Below are 15,686 nucleotides of genomic sequence, written 5' to 3'. Positions count from 1 at the left end.
CTTTCTTTTCCACAATATTCAGCAGCCAACAAATCAATCGATACAAGAATAAAGCATTTGCAATGCCAATAGGTCAGGTTTTAATGGAATGTTGTATGGTAATATGAAGCATTACAAGTAAATAAGAATGATTAAATATGTATTTCTGTGGATGAAAAGCATTCTAGAATAATGCAGGCGGTAGGTTAAAAGGTCAGTTGGCAGTTGCACTGCCGAGCCAGACATAAAAATCCATGTAGGATAATGACTACTCTCCTTACAGCTGTGCTGCTGCTAGAGAAAAACCACATACATTATCTAGTTAGCTAAGACACTTTAATAGCATTGCAATGTCATGTTTGCGTCCATGAAAATCCAAGCTCAAGAAGCTAGATAAATACAGAAAATAATCATAGTTGTGTGGAGGGCAAGCACACTTTTGCCCAATCAAAACATGTGACTCCTGACTCCCAACTTGAGGGCAGAGCCAAAGCCCCCATCCTTGTGACTCTCACATAATTGTCTGGTGACAGCTGCTCTGTCAAGCCATATCATAAAAACATACCTCTAACAATCTCCAGGAGAGAAATTATAAACAAATGAGAAGTCAAAACCCAATGGAATTCTGTGTAGTCCTTAAAAATATCCTGTATTGAAACTCCTCTTTCTTTTCATTAATATACATGTTATTCAGAATGAACTACAAGTTGAAAGTCTAGCAACATCTACTAGCTCTGCTTCTGGTCATATCCTTCAGAAAACCGTTTTATAACCCTCATTAGGCAAAAAAGTACCTGTAAAAGAAAAATGCATGAGTTGAAAGTAATGTATGACAACATTTTAGGCAGATATTAACCCCTGCGCTGCGGCGGCTATTCCGCCGCAGCGCTAAGGGGGTGGGGCGGCCGCGCGGCGGTTCCGTGCTTGTGACGGAACCACTCCGTCACGGCACGCGGGTGAGCTGTGCTTGTGACGAACCCGCCCGCCCATTAAAACGTCAGCGCAGGCGCGGAATTCGCGCCGCGCAGGCGCGGCGAGTGGGCCATGACGGAACCATTCCATCACAAGCACAGCTCACCCGCGGTTTGTGACGGAACGGTTCCGTCACAAGCATGCAAGGGGTTAACAAGCATTTATAATGCAACGGTTTCGCCTTTGGAAAAGTTAGAGCTATTGGCATTGTAAATGACAAAATTTGTATTTATGTGTTGGTTTTGAAAACAGATAAATAAATGGCATTGTCATTTACATTGCCAATAGCTTTATCTCTCGCAAATGTGAGACCTATTGTACCCTACGGACGAGCTCAGCAGACAGCACTTACTCCCACACACACACACACAGAGCCACACACACACACACCCAGAGCCAGCCACACACACCCAGAGCCAGCCACACACACCCAGAGCCAGCCACACACACCCAGAGCCAGCCACACAAACCCAGAGCCAGCCACACACACCCAGAGCCAGCCACACACACCCAGAACCAGCCACACACACACCCAGAGAATCTAGAATAATAACTGAAGCCTTCTAAGTTCGAATTAGCAAGTCCATATGTGAGAGAGGATCCTGTTCAGCATCATGAGTTGGTGTTTTTTAGGTCTTGATTATCAGATAGCGTAAGATGTCTGATTGTGGAAGGCCTATTATGCGCTTACCAAGTACTTACAGGGGTTTCCAGCCGTTTGTTTACCAGTGGTTGGCTTTATCGTCACTCTCAATTGCTTGCTTCTTATGCAATGGATGTCCATGTCACAGCTTTTCCGTCTGGTGTTTGGAGAGACATGGCGCCGCATGTTTATTTTTGCATCTCGCCTTCACTTTAAAGTGAAAGCGCAATGAAAAATAAACAGCAGGAATGGGGAGCGCTTGTCCTTTCAGAGGAGACAGATGTGAGATGGTGATGTGCGAAGGAGACGACAGGCCGAAGAACAGATCTGACTTACTGGGGAAGAGGAGCTGAGAGATGCTGTGGATGTGGTGGGAGGCGGCAGTGTGTTGGAGGCCGGAGAGAGTGGCATGGCTGTGCCCCCCTCACCCCTCTCTTGACTCTGCCGTGCTCATGCCCGTGTGCACTCACCGGTGCATGGCGCCAGGCAACTCCTGCTGAATACCAAACATGCACTCGGCAGAAGCGCGCCATCTGCTCTGTGCACACACCTGGCAGCCTGTGCGGTGTTCCTGAAATGTCACCCCTGCCCTGTGTGCTCCTGTCCGTGCCCTGACCGTGCCCTGTCCTTATCGCCGATGTGCCCTGTATAATGGCTGCCGGGAGAGTGTTGTAATTAGAAGTCGGGTGGAGGGAAAGCGGCTGCTCCAACCTTGAACGGTAATCTGGCCGGCTGGAAAGGGCGGCATCCTGGATGCAGGGCACACACTGCTGTCGCGACGCCGGGCCTCGCTCCTGGCCACAACGCGGGAATTCATTCAGTGAGCCCCACATGCGTCGAAGCGCTGTAGGTACAAGGCGCGCATGAAGCACTTAATCTCAGAATGCATTCAGTTAGCCGAGTGCGCTCATGAAGCGCTGTGAGCCCAAGGAACAGCGCATAAAGCGATCTGTCGTAAAACTCATTTACTGAGCCCAAGGCGCGCTTAAAGCGCTCTTCCACAGAATACATTCACCGAGTCCAACTTGCACAAGGATTCTTTTAGTGAGTCCAAGGCGCACCAAAGCGCTCCGTGGTAGAATTTATTTTGCAAGCCCAAAGTGAGCACGAAGCACTACATCTAGCTGGTGGGTCTCCAGGCACACAGGACCCGTCTCTCTCTGGATCACCGGCAGGACACTGCTTCCTGGCTGAAGCCCAGCCCTCTGCTGATGGCGCACTTGGCTCAGCTGCACACACAACTAAACTGCAGTAACAAAAAGGCCACGGACAGTGGGCGGGCAGGAGGGAAGAGGCACGGACAGTGGGTGGGCGGGAGGGAGGAGGCAGGGACAGTGGGCGGGCGGGAGGGAGAAGGCACAGACAACGGGACGGCGAGAGGGAGGGTGTGGGGGGCGGGACTTAAAAAAAGACACGGAAACGCCCCCAAATCGCGTTGTGACGGGGGAAAGAGTAATTGACAACCATCTCTTCCAATGGCTAGCCTCCATTTATGGAGCTAGCCAATGGAAGAGAGAGGCAGGACAAAGCCCCTTACTGTACATCAAAAGATTTCGCCTGCGCGAGCACTGCTGTGCAGTGCTATGGCCAGGCGAAACCTAAAAATGCATTTCCAACGTAGCATTTTCACGGACACTCATCTTCGATGGGAACATATGCCCCAACTGGCCATGCAAACACAGACATGTCCAACCTCTAGTTGATGGAAGCTAGCACATTAGTTTTGACTGAAAGATACTTCAGGGTTAAAGTAGTTCCCTGTGTGACAAAGAAGTGGCAGACGTACTGGGCCAACCCCTCTAACATCTAAGACTTTGTACCCAACTGCCAAAATGTTGTCAAATTTCAAGAGAAGCAGCATGTACAAGAAGTGTGCAGGGAATTAAGGAGTAGAAAAAGAGGGCAAAATCTAATTTAATATCTTCTGGGGGAGTGGCTTACTTAAAGGTCCAAAACCCTTACCCACCCAAAGGGGACAAGCTTCATCATCAGCCCCTCCTAACAAAGGTCCATATGATCAACTGGGGGAGTTATTTAAGGAGTACACCAAAAGATTGAGATATAGAAAACCTGTTCCATCACTGCTAATATTACTAGTGCTGTAATAGTGACCACATCAGTCCACTTCAGTGGCCACCATGTGCAAGATTACCAGCAGGGATTACCTTAATGCATCAGGCATGGTTGTTAGCACTGGAAAAGCCAATAAGACTTGTCAATGCAACAGCTATTGGCTTTGCCAATATGTTTTAGCAATGTTGTACACCAGAGTGGCTAAAAGTTAGTAGGGTAAAAGAGAGTGGCGTGGAGTGTCATAAAACGGAGAGTTGTTGAGTGTTGTGGAGTGGCGTACAGTAGAGTGGTGTGGAAAGGAGTGAAGTGGAGGGCCATGGAGTAGTGTACAGTGTTGTGGAGTGTACTGGAGGATGTAGAATGTAGTAGAGTGGAAAGGCGTAGAGTGGAGTGGCACAGAATGAAGCACAGTGTTAGAGTAGAGTGTCGTGAAGAGGTGTAGAGTGGCTTCAAGGGTTTTGTGTAGAGTGGACTAGAGTGTTGTAGAGTAGAGTGGCGACAGCGGAGCAGATTGTCAGAGTGGAGTGGCATGGAGAGGAGTATTGTGACATAGAACAGAGTGGAGTAAGGTGGCATGGAGGGAGTAGCATAGAGCGTCGTAGAGTGGAGTAGTGTTGTAGAATGACAGAGTGGAGTAGAGTGCTGTACAGTAAGAGAGGAGTAGAGTGTCAGTGAGGCAGAGTTTATTAGAGTGGAGAATCATAAAGTTGAGTAGTGTGGAGAGTAGCAGAGTGAACTAGAGAAGTGAAAAGTGGTGCAGAGTAGATTGGTGTAGAATGCAGTGGCTTAGAGTGCATTGACTTTGAGTAAAGTGGGATAGAGTGTATTGGCATAGAGTGCTGTGATGCAGAGTAGCATTGAGTGCAGTGGCATACATTAGGGTGGTGCAGAGTAGATTGCAGTGGCGTTGAGTGCAATGGCGTAGAGTGGAGTTGTGCAGAGTGAAATAGAGCAGTGCAAAGTTGAATAGAGTGGTGTAGAGTGGGGCACAGTGGAGTGGCATAGAGTGGAGTGGTGCAGGGTAGAGTGCAGTGGCATAGACTGCAATGGAGTAGAGTGCAGTCATGCAGAGTGGAGTGTCAGAGTGCAGAGTCGTCAAATGCAGGGTAGAGTGGTGCAGAGAGCAGAATAGAGTGACGTAGAGTATTGTGACAGTGGCGTAGACTGCAGTGGCATAGAGAAGAATGTTGTAGACTATAGTGGCATAAAGTGCAGTGGTGCAAAGTAGTTGGCGTAGGTGCTGTGGCATTGGGTGCATTGGTTTTGAGTTAAGTGAAATAGAGTACATTGGTATAGAGTTCAGTGGTTTAAAAGTACAATCCCATAGTTTAGACTGCAGTAGCGTGGAGCAGAGTGGTGTAGAGGCATAGAGTTGCTTGTTTCAGAGTAGAGTGGAGTGGTGCAGGGTACAGTGCCATAGAATGCGGTAGAGAGACACAGCGCCGATTGCAGTGGCGTATAGTAGAGTGGAGAGGGGTATATAGTGCAATGGCGTAAAGTAGAGTAGAGTGAAGTGGTGTGGGTAGAGTAGAGTGGTGCAGAGTAGAGTGGTGAAGGGTAGAGTGGAGTGGTATAGAGTAGTGGCATAGAGTGCAATGGTGACGACTAGAGTGTCGTAGAGTGCATTGGTGTAGAATACAGTGGCATAGAGTGATGCAGAGTAAAGTGACGGAGTGTAATAGTGGAGAGTGGCATATAGTGCTGTGTCGTAGAATAAAGTATAGTGGCGTACTGTGCAGTGGTGAAGAGCAGATTAGTATAGAGTGCAGTGGCATAGAGTGTATTGGTTTTCAGCATGGTGGTGTAATGTGCAATGGCTTGGCTTGGCGTGGTGTGGTGTGGTGTGGTGTGGTGTGGTGTGATGTGGAGAGGTGCGGAGTGCAATAGAGTGGTGCAGACTGTAGTGGCAGAGTAGATTGTTTCAGAGTAGAGTGAAGTGGCATAGAGTGAAGTGGCATAGAGTACAGTGGTATAGAGTGTTTTAGGCTGCAGTGTGAAGAGTAGATTTGAGTAGTGTAGAGTGCAGTGGAGCAGATGTTCCGTAACGTATAGTTCAGTAGCTTAGAGTTACATAAAGTAGAATGTCAGAGAGTGCAATGGTTAAGAGTACATTGTCGTAAAGTGCAGTGGTCTATCGTAAAGTGGTATGGAATGCAGTGGCGCTGGGAAGGGTGACATAGAGTGCAGTGGCGCAGAGTAGTGTGGCATAGAGTGCAGTGGTGCAGAGTATATTAGAGTGGTGTAGAGTGCAGTGGCATAGAGTATAATGGCAGAAAGGCAGATAGTGCATTGGTTTGGAGTAAAGTGGTGTAGAGTGCTGTGGCATAGAGTGTTGTATTGCAGAGTAGGGTGGCATAACGTAGATAGTGCAGAGTCCAGTGGTGCATAGTAGATTAGTATGGGGTAGAGCAGAGTGCAGTGGTGCATTGTAGAGTGGTATGGGGTAGAGTACATTGGCATAGAATGGAGTGGTGTAGAGCAGAGAGTATATTGGAGAGTATAGTGGAGTGGTTCACAGAAGAGTGCAGTGACAGTGATGAGTGGAGTGGCATAGTGTGAAATGGTGCAGAGTAGAGAGCACTGGAGTGGTGCAGAGTAGAGAGCACTGGAGCGGGGTATGGTATTGTGGAGTATACAAGGTATTGTAGCATACTGCCATTACAGACAGCACATCTTCAATTGTGATGATCATTTCATATGCAATCACATATAGTTTTATTGATAAAAGTATATAGTACATAAATGTGTCTGAAATGTTATCACCCAATGTATTGATTTGATCATCAGCACAGTTAATGTACAGACATTTAAATGTTGTTGTGCAGGGAAAAAAAACATCTGTAGCACCTTCCTCAAGCAGACCCCCACTAGTCTGCATGACTGTCACATAAAACCTCTCACTTAGAAGTCAGAGAAAGAAAAATAAACATTAAGCTCCCGGGAAGACACAGCCTGACATTAGACCTCTGTCTTTGAATGCACAGCGAATGTGACAAGAATACGATTTAAAGGCCTGTTTACAGAAAGCAAGTTTGTGGAAGTACAGTAAGCAAAGTTTTGGGCAATGGAATGAAAAAACTCGAACTGGAGAGCCTAAAGTAAATAAAGGCAGCAAATAAAAAGCCAGAAAATGTGCGTTACAAACCATAAAGCCAATGGTAAGCAACGGGTGGAATGCATTCCTAAATAAACTTTTCTGAATATCCCCAAGATGTCTTTGGCAAACTAGAAGCTGTCTCGTAGGCTGCGATCTAAAATGTGTAGTCTTTTTAAAGACAAATATTTTTAAAAGGCTTTTGTAAATATTGCGAGTTTTTTACAAATAGCAAAATCCTGGAGGGTCTGATATGTCCCCACCACATTGCATGATTTTATCACTAAAATAATAGCTTTAAGAATATTTCATCCATTTTTCTCCAAACATCAGTTTATGAATTCTGAGAACAAACACACATTCGTCTAAGATATACGGTTTTCAAATTTTGTACACGGTTAGCATATTTTATATACGTATAATAATTGAACCAAGCAAAAATCAAACATTTAACAGGCTTAGCTGGGCTCGGCAGGGTTACTGACAGGTAGCTGGAGAGCTACAAGTACCTCATAAGCTACTCTACTAGTGGAGAAGCCTGGTGTGGAAGGTGAGCACAGGTGATGTCCTGCACATCGGCAGCAGCCTTTAAAGCCTTGGTTTGTTTTAAGGGGGCATGAATGGCTTATGGGCAGTTCCTTGTACCCCTCCCCTCCCCCCAACTTCCAAACGAAATGACCATGCCCTCCCAAAAGCATATTCGTGGCTCGTGGCTGGGGAGCCAATGGGCTCAAGGACCCATATTCCTTCCTGTTTCCCTTCTGTCCAGTCAGTTTCGTTTTGGATGTTGGCGGGTCTTAAACATGATCTACCATCATCTAGCCTATCTCCTCATCCCACCTTTCAATTCTATGATCTCATGTAACTCCTATTAAGGTAATCTACCACAAGGACACCGGGGTAAATGCGTTTCCTGAGAGCACAAGACTAATCTGACAACTGCTAATAACCAGTGAAATCTGCACTAACAGCAGAAAAACTCCGTAACAGAAACAACCCTTACCTTTCGCTGTCTGTTATAGTGTTTAGCTGTACTCCAGTCGGTAACCCTATTACACTAAAGTGAAACCGGTGCACCAACTATTCACACCGGATTCAAAGTGAAACGAAATGAGTAACGTGTTATTGTTGTCATTATTTTAGTACGAAACTCCACCTCCTTTCCTTGTCGTCACTGCACAGCGGCGGAACTAGGTCTACAGATTACAGCAATCCTGAATTGAGAGAAGACGTACCTATAAACATAAAGGAAGGACACAAAAAAGAAAGACTGCGAGTTGGCTTCGCCCTTCTCTTTATATATATACCACAGGCGCCATGCGAGAGTCAGGCAAAGCTATCCCAAACATTATTCTGTGGGATTGGTTGTATCTCGGCACAGTTCAGAACAATGAATATGCTGCGGCTTTACCTGCCAAGTTTTCGGTTCGATCATTTTTAGGCCGCTGAATCTTACAATATGCTTATGTAGATGCAAATTGTTGTCCGTGTAGGTTGGAGTTTACTTTAATGCAATTAGGAGGATTTCCAAGGAGAAAACTACAAAATATGTCTTTAAATCAGCGGTAGAAGTGCATTACCAAGCACTGGCATACACAATAGGTTCTCCCTTTGGGATTTTACAAGTGTTTAGCCATCATGCAGCACATTATCCACTGTATATACAGAAGTCCAATAACACAACCGCCCAGGAAGTTATTACGAGAGCTGCAGCACAAGTACAGCATGTGTTGCATTTGCATTTAGGGTGACCAACTGGCATGGGTGCAAATTCAGGACGGTCAGTGTAAAAATTCAGGACAAAGGGTCAAAATTCAGAACAAAAATTCAGGACAGAAGGTCAAAATTCAGGACAAAAATTTGGGACAAAACATACGTTGTACAGACCTATCAGAGGAGGTTGCACAATAGTATATAAGTAAATAAACCAAAATAAGTACAAGTCAAAATAAGTTTATATAAGGTTGAGACAATCGTGCACTTCACAGTTTTTCAGTATGTGCGCAGCTTTGTAAACCAACATCTTTCTGCAATCAAGATTTGTGCAGGAGAAGGCACACCACATGCTGTCACTATAATAGGGCCCATTGTCATTCTATTTGTGATAATCGTCTGCAGTCTGAGAATGACAATGGGCCAGTGCTCCGTCTTTGCGAGGTCCGGAGGGGTTGCTGCAGATAGCCTCAGTCTACAGATTAAAAGATAAGTGGAGAGGCCTCTAGTGGAAACTTTTAAACTCATTGGGCCTCTCCCAGGGGAACAGCATACCTTCCTGAAATTCCCCAATTAGATTTTAGTATGATGTCTGTAAGGCTTCCGTAATTTGGGGATCCCAAATTACGGACGCCTTACGGACATCATACTAAATAACGGACGGTCTGTGAAATTAACGGACGGTTGATCACCCTAGTTGCATTTGGAGACTTCCGTGCGCTCCTTTACTACCCCTTTATGGTCATTTTGTGATAAAAGATTAAATAAAAAAGTAACACAGTGAGGAAATAAAAGGAAAGGGCACATTCGCCACTCGGAACCTAACGATGTGGCAGTGTGTCTTGAAAGAGGTATGTCCACAACGGTAAGTATAATACTTCCTTTATCGTCAATTAAAGATAGTCACAGGGAGAGGCAACAGAGGATGCCTACATAAAACCGCCCCCAATCGTCTTATCTGGAATCCTCCTCCACATCACACAAAGCCCATTACATCGACCTATTCCACATGTCCCCCACAAGAGTTACACCCTGATACTACACATCTTCCTCCCATAAGACCACAACATAATAGCTACACCTATATACACACAGCAAGTTGAATTACACAAAAAGATTCAAAATGCCCAGGAACATAATGAACAAAAGTATTACTTCAACATATAGTCATTAGAGTAAGCCGGAGGTTTCCTCATTCTCCCATTACGTCGTACAACACACTCCTTACCAACACTATTACACCTCGTCACTTCCTTCCACTGCACACCTCCACCACTTATTTCCTACCCAAAACATAACCACTACCTTCATCTTCACTTCCATCACTCTTGCTAGACACTATCATATCATTCTGCACATTACACAAACTTATACGACACAAATTCCACTGCCTACTCCAACTCCACAGCACTACCCAACACATTCCTCACCCTCAATGGCCCTGGCCTACAAGCAGCTCCCTTCACCACCTTAGGATTCTTCACACAAACAAATTGACCCACCTTTACCACAGCCCAACGATTACTATGACTCTGTACACGCACAGTACGCTCCTGGAAATCCTTAACTCTCGACCTCATAACTTCATCATCTTCCACACCACTCCTCCCTTCATTCCTTCTCCTCAACCACTAAGGAACCAACATCGTGGAGGGCTTAGTTCCGTCTCAACACTTTGAAAGGTATTTTGCCCATCATCCAATGCTGTGTCACGCGATGAGCCAATAAACTCTCCTGTTACACTTTCTTCCAAGGCATACCTGCAGCCAGAGCTAATAGAATATCCTCCTTAACCACCCTATAAAAGCGTTCCACGTGGCCATTTCCTTCTGGGTAATACAATGCTGTCCTCACATGCTTAATACCCATTCATAACAAAAATCCTTTCATCTTATCAGACGTCAAATGCATACCATAATCCGAGCCTATTACTTCCGGAACATCTTCTCGTGCAAACTCATCCTTCAAAAATAAATGACAACCTTAGTAGTCACAATACTTATCTCTGGCCACTTGGAGAAATAATTAATTAACACAATGGCACAATTATCCTTAGCTGAGAATGTAGAAAAAGGACGCATCAAATCAATAGCTAACTTTAGCCCCTCCAGTATCTCTACCATAGTCAAAGGTACGCTAAACAGTTTAGGCACCTTATCACTAGTACTGCAAGCCTTAAAATTCCAGACCCAGTGGTCCACCATAGCGTCAATTCCAGGCCACCAATAATTTTCCTTGATTCTCCTCTCTCCTCCTTGTACTCGACATACCACCATGCCCCTTATGACCCACGTCAGCAATAAAATTCCTCACACCAACTGTTGGCATGATCCTATCACCTTTCAAAATTATTCCATTGGACACACAATTCCTCCTTTATCTTCCAGAAAGCACCACATTCACATCATCAAGTCAAGTCAAGTCAAAATATGCTTTAATCGAAATCACGAAGTGAATCATAAAAGCTACAAAGTACATACATAAAGTTAAAAAACCAGTATAGAAGTTAAAAACAGAAAGCTAAAAACTACTGTGTATAAAAACAGTCGTCAACTGCACAATCAATTTCATTTTACCACTGCTTCCTGCAATTAATAACGTCCAGCAAAAACCAGGACATTACAGCGCAAATATATATATTCGGTAGCATTTGCAGGTGCTTAAAAGCCAGTCAACATTGTACAAAACCCAGCTGCAATAACAAAGGTTTAATATATTTTTTCCTCAGCCCAGAGAAATATTTACAAAAAAGAACAATGTGCACGGTACTCTGCGAGGAGATATCATCACAAGGGCATTTCATCAGGTCGGATGACCAGTTGTCAGTTGTTAATGGTGAGAAAACTAATTAGGTGATGGAAAATATTCAACCGAAACTGGGTCAACACAAACCAGTGGCACATGTTATATATTGGGTAAATAAAGTTGCATGTTATAACTAGTCGGGATCCTCTGGTTCCTCAGAACAGAAGGTTTCATAATTTCAGAAGATAGTCTAGTTTCCTCTAGTAATGATATACACTTCAGTGTCAGGGCTTTTCTTTGTACAGTGATCAGGCTCTTGAGATGGTCAAAATACTCGGGATGGCCAACATCTGCCAAAAAATTGTGCACTGATTTGAGCCAGGGGATTTTGAGAGCAGACGTAGATCTAAGGCAGTCAACAATCATGGATCGGTTGAGCATAGTGTGGTCGGATGACCAGATTTTATGCCAGAGTAGTACTGGCTGGATCCTAATAAAGTTTGCTATATAAGGCGCTCCTAATTCAGAATGGCAGACATGAGTTGAACTGCTTTTCGGAAGGTCAAGGAGATTTCTTAAAAATGCATTTTCTACTAGTTGGAGAGTGTCGATCTGCCCATATCCCCAAAGTTCAGATCTGTACATGGCAGTAGGTCTACATTTAGCCTCGTAGATGGTCATCAATTCTCTTGGGTGTTTAATGCCCAGTTTTCTGGCAAAATTCAACAAGGCCATTGTTGTTTTAACAAAATGGAGCCACCTTGACTTAATTGCCCGTGGCCAGTTTCCAACTTGGTTAAACACAATCCCCAAGTATGAAAATGTGGCTGTGAACTGAATTTTAGAGTCCTTAATAAAAAAAATCATGGCAGCGGGAGACCTTGTTCCCGATTGTCATTGCAAAAGTGGCGCTGATATTAATTTATAGACTGTGATTCTGCATGAAATGCGCAAATTCGTCGACTAGATGCCTGAAGCCAAGTGGGGTGCAGGCCATTAACACCACATCATCAGCATAGAAGAATGCCGGGATTGGACGATGACCCACTTGAGGTAAATCTGCGCACTTGTTTGCCAATGTATCACCTACACTATTAAGGTAGAGATTAAACAGAAAGGGGGCAAGTACACAACCTTTTCTGACCCCTCTTCCTATTTTGAATGGCTGAGTACAATTGCAGTTAAGGCCGTAACGGACTCTACCCCGTCCTAGGGTGTACAGGTCCCTAAGAAAGTTCGCGATAGTGCAGTCAACGCCCATGTTAGCTATAATTGACCATAATTTATCGTGAGCCCCAAAATCTAAAGCGGAAGATAAGTCTACAAAAACTAAAAACTGGTTACCTTCTTTAATGTGCATATATTTGCCAATAAGTAAGTCCAGGTTGATGGCCTGTTCCGCTGTCCCCAGCCTATATCTAATGCCACACTGCAGGTACAAAAGGATATTATTGGACTCTGCCCAGTCCTGCAGTCGGCCTAGAAGAATACGACCAGCCACCTTTACTAGAGATCCTAAAAAGAGAAATTGGCCGGTATTGTACTGGGCTATTAGATCACCCTTCTTAAATATAAGGACAATAAGAGACTCAGGTCAAGCAGGCAAGAATCCTTCGTTCCGACAGGCTCTGAAGAGCAAGGAGAGGATTGGGTCCCAAAGGTCAGTGCTAGATTTGAACAGATCAATAGGGATCCCGTCAGGAACCGGGGCTTTACCAGCCTTGCTTGTCTTCAGTACCATGACTACTTCATCCAAGGAAAATTCTGGATAATTCAGGTTAATCGGTAATAAGGTCATAGCTGGAATACTAGGGGAGGAAGCAGTGGGTGAGGGGATCACAGTATCTTCCTGAGAGGAATACAAATTTGTAAAATGGGATAGCCATGTGGCTTCAATAATGGCTAGCTCAGCTCAAGGACAGTCAAGGGTATTATAAGAAGGAGAACTGATAATACACCAACACATGGTGTTATCATTGGACAGACTGACCTCGAGTAATCGGTTCCCGGATTCCTCTTTTAAGCCTTTTTTTCTGTTGTTTAATGGCTAATTTATATTTGAATCTGCATTCCCGGACCTCCTGTGAGTATCTCATTTTATTTTGGCTAGAGCTAATTTTAGATTTCTGTGGGTTTTTGTACTTGCCGGATCAAACCAACCAAAATTGCCTGTCCTCGCTTTGTTTGCACGGAGCCCCTCTCCAAGCCCTTTTTATAAGGTTGAACGCTAGAATAAAATTTTACGCCTCTGTATCCTCAACGAGGCACGTTTCAAAGGCCTCCCTTTCTTTGTGGATTAGTTTTTCTAAAAAGCTGGATGGATCTACCAGGGACCACCTCAAGCCATACCCGTTACTGTGGGAAATGTCGTTTTTTTCCAATGTGGTAACGCTATGTGCATCCCCATCTGCATATAAAGGTTGGTATTCAAAGCAACAATTTGGGAGAAATGATCGCAGATCACAATGTCATGGATGGAAAATTCTGAAACCAGCTCAGAGTAACGCCGGGGAAATAATAAGAAATATATCAAGCTGTTCTCACCTCTGCTGTTATAAGTGCTCTTCACTGTGACTGGAGTACTGGTAAGTTCATTGCAAAAACGCAAATTGTATTTAAAGAGTAGGGTCCATATGTATCAAGCAAAATTACGATTGCAAATGTCGAAATTCGCAGAATTTCGGCATTTACGATCGCAATTTTGCTTTGTGGTATGTATGAGGCACATATGCGTGCGTGCAAAATAAGGAATCGCAAAATTTGCGATTCCTTATTTCGCAATTGTATTTAAGGAATCGCAAATTTTGCAATTCCTTAAATGCAATGTAAGAAGCACCAAAAAAGTGCACTTTGGCCATAAGAAATCGCAAATTACCACCCACTTCAAGTGGGTGGCAATTTGCGATTTCTGTGAAAAATGCACTTTTTTGCATTTTTCAAAGTGCAATGTGTAGCACATACATGCCCTTAGGGCATGTATGTGTGCCACATGCGCACCCATGCTTATTTCAGAGGTACAACAGGGTGTCCTTTTGACACCCTTGCACCCTTGAAATTGCATTCTCAATTTGCGATTCACTAATTGCTAATCACAAATTGAGAATGTCTTCCCATTCATTCCTATGGGCCTCTAGGCCCATAGGAATGAATGTGGAGGTATTCCTTAATTGCGAATCGCAATTTGAGATTCGCAATTAAGAAATATGTAGGATTTGAAAAATTTATTGCAAATCCTATATACATAGCATTTTGCAATTCTCAAATAGCGATTCGCAAAAAATCGCTATTTGAGAATCGCAAAATGACTTTTTGATACATATGGCCTTAGATCGATTAAGGTCTTCCCATACTCTGATTGAGAAAAATGGGTGATGTCACTATTGTCAGGGGACGTCATGCCACATGCCTTGTTAGATGACTGTAGGCAAAGGTGTATGTATATTAAAATCTCCACCCCATAAAATAATTGGGTCCCTGCAGCCAGTGGAGAAAGCGGGAGACATCTATTACAAAGCAGGCATTACAACGCAACGCCTTTACAATGCAACTATTACAACGCATATACGATTACAAGGCATGCCAATACAACGCATGGTAAGTACTGGATGGAAAGTGTTTCTTTTGATACAAGTGTTTTTTTATAATTTAATACTTAGGTATTAATACAAGAGGAATTCCCCACTCCTGCTGTAATCTCTTAGGACTGAAGACCACCCAGTCCTACTGTCCCCTCCTTTTGCTCTTAGGAACTGCATACCTTTTTGGATTGATCATTATAGGGGCACGTATACTGCACCTTAAATAGCCCCCCAGTCGGAGGAGCCAAGCAAGAGATCCGGATTGGCCACTTGAGAACTCAGCTCCCCGGACCTCCCTTCCCAACCTACTAGCCTGTCACTAATCCTGTTGTGGCACCCTGCTCCAGGATTGAGCGGAGGAAGCGACGTCCCCTACCGTTTTGCCGAGTCACCTGCGGTGTCTGTTTCTGGCACTGCATCGTCCGTTGTTTTGAGGCCTGCTCTAATCTGAAGCCGGGGGCTCAGGTGCGTGATGGATCTCTAGCCGAACGCGCAAACATTGGGGCGGCAAACCGGAAGTTACCAGTCCGGCCCCTTACATATCCTGAACCTTCTTCCAAGGCTGTGATGAGCCCCGCGGACTGCACAGGAGGGGCAGGGCAGACTTGCAGGAGCCTGGGCACTGAGTGCTTTGTCTGGGCGGCCCCGTGGAACGAGGGAGTGGGGCCGCCCTGCTTTACGAAGAGGAGCTGCGCTGTGGGGCGCTGCCCGGGACTGGCGGAGTTCGGCCATACTGTGACTGGAGCCCGCAGTGCGTCCTGAAGTGCGTGCATGCGGGCGGTGATTTGGGAGCGGGCCCCCCGCTGGGGTTCTGGTGCCTGCCCTGCGTTGCCTGCATGATTGAGGAAGCCACTGCTTACTACAGGGGTCCCATATAAACACTGTGTGA

At 44.9% G+C, this 15,686-nt stretch overlaps 1 protein-coding gene across 1 annotated transcript in view; it reads right to left on the bottom strand.

The window, feature by feature from the left end:
- Positions 1–8,035, bottom strand: part of RCBTB2 (RCC1 and BTB domain containing protein 2) — a 557,466-nt gene extending 549,431 nt beyond the window's left edge. The window contains exon 1 of the mRNA XM_086934986.1: positions 7,765–8,035. The gene's annotated coding sequence lies outside the window, so the exon portion shown is untranslated. The remainder of the gene's footprint in view (positions 1–7,764) is intronic.
- Positions 8,036–15,686: the final 7,651 nt, after the last annotated feature.

This window comes from Lissotriton vulgaris, chromosome 8, assembly GCF_964263255.1.
Source record: "Lissotriton vulgaris chromosome 8, aLisVul1.2, whole genome shotgun sequence".
In the NCBI taxonomy this organism is placed as follows: domain Eukaryota; kingdom Metazoa; phylum Chordata; class Amphibia; order Caudata; family Salamandridae; genus Lissotriton; species Lissotriton vulgaris.
The sequence above is the reverse complement of the archived record's forward strand: the minus strand, read 5'-3'. Positions and strand labels throughout refer to the sequence as shown.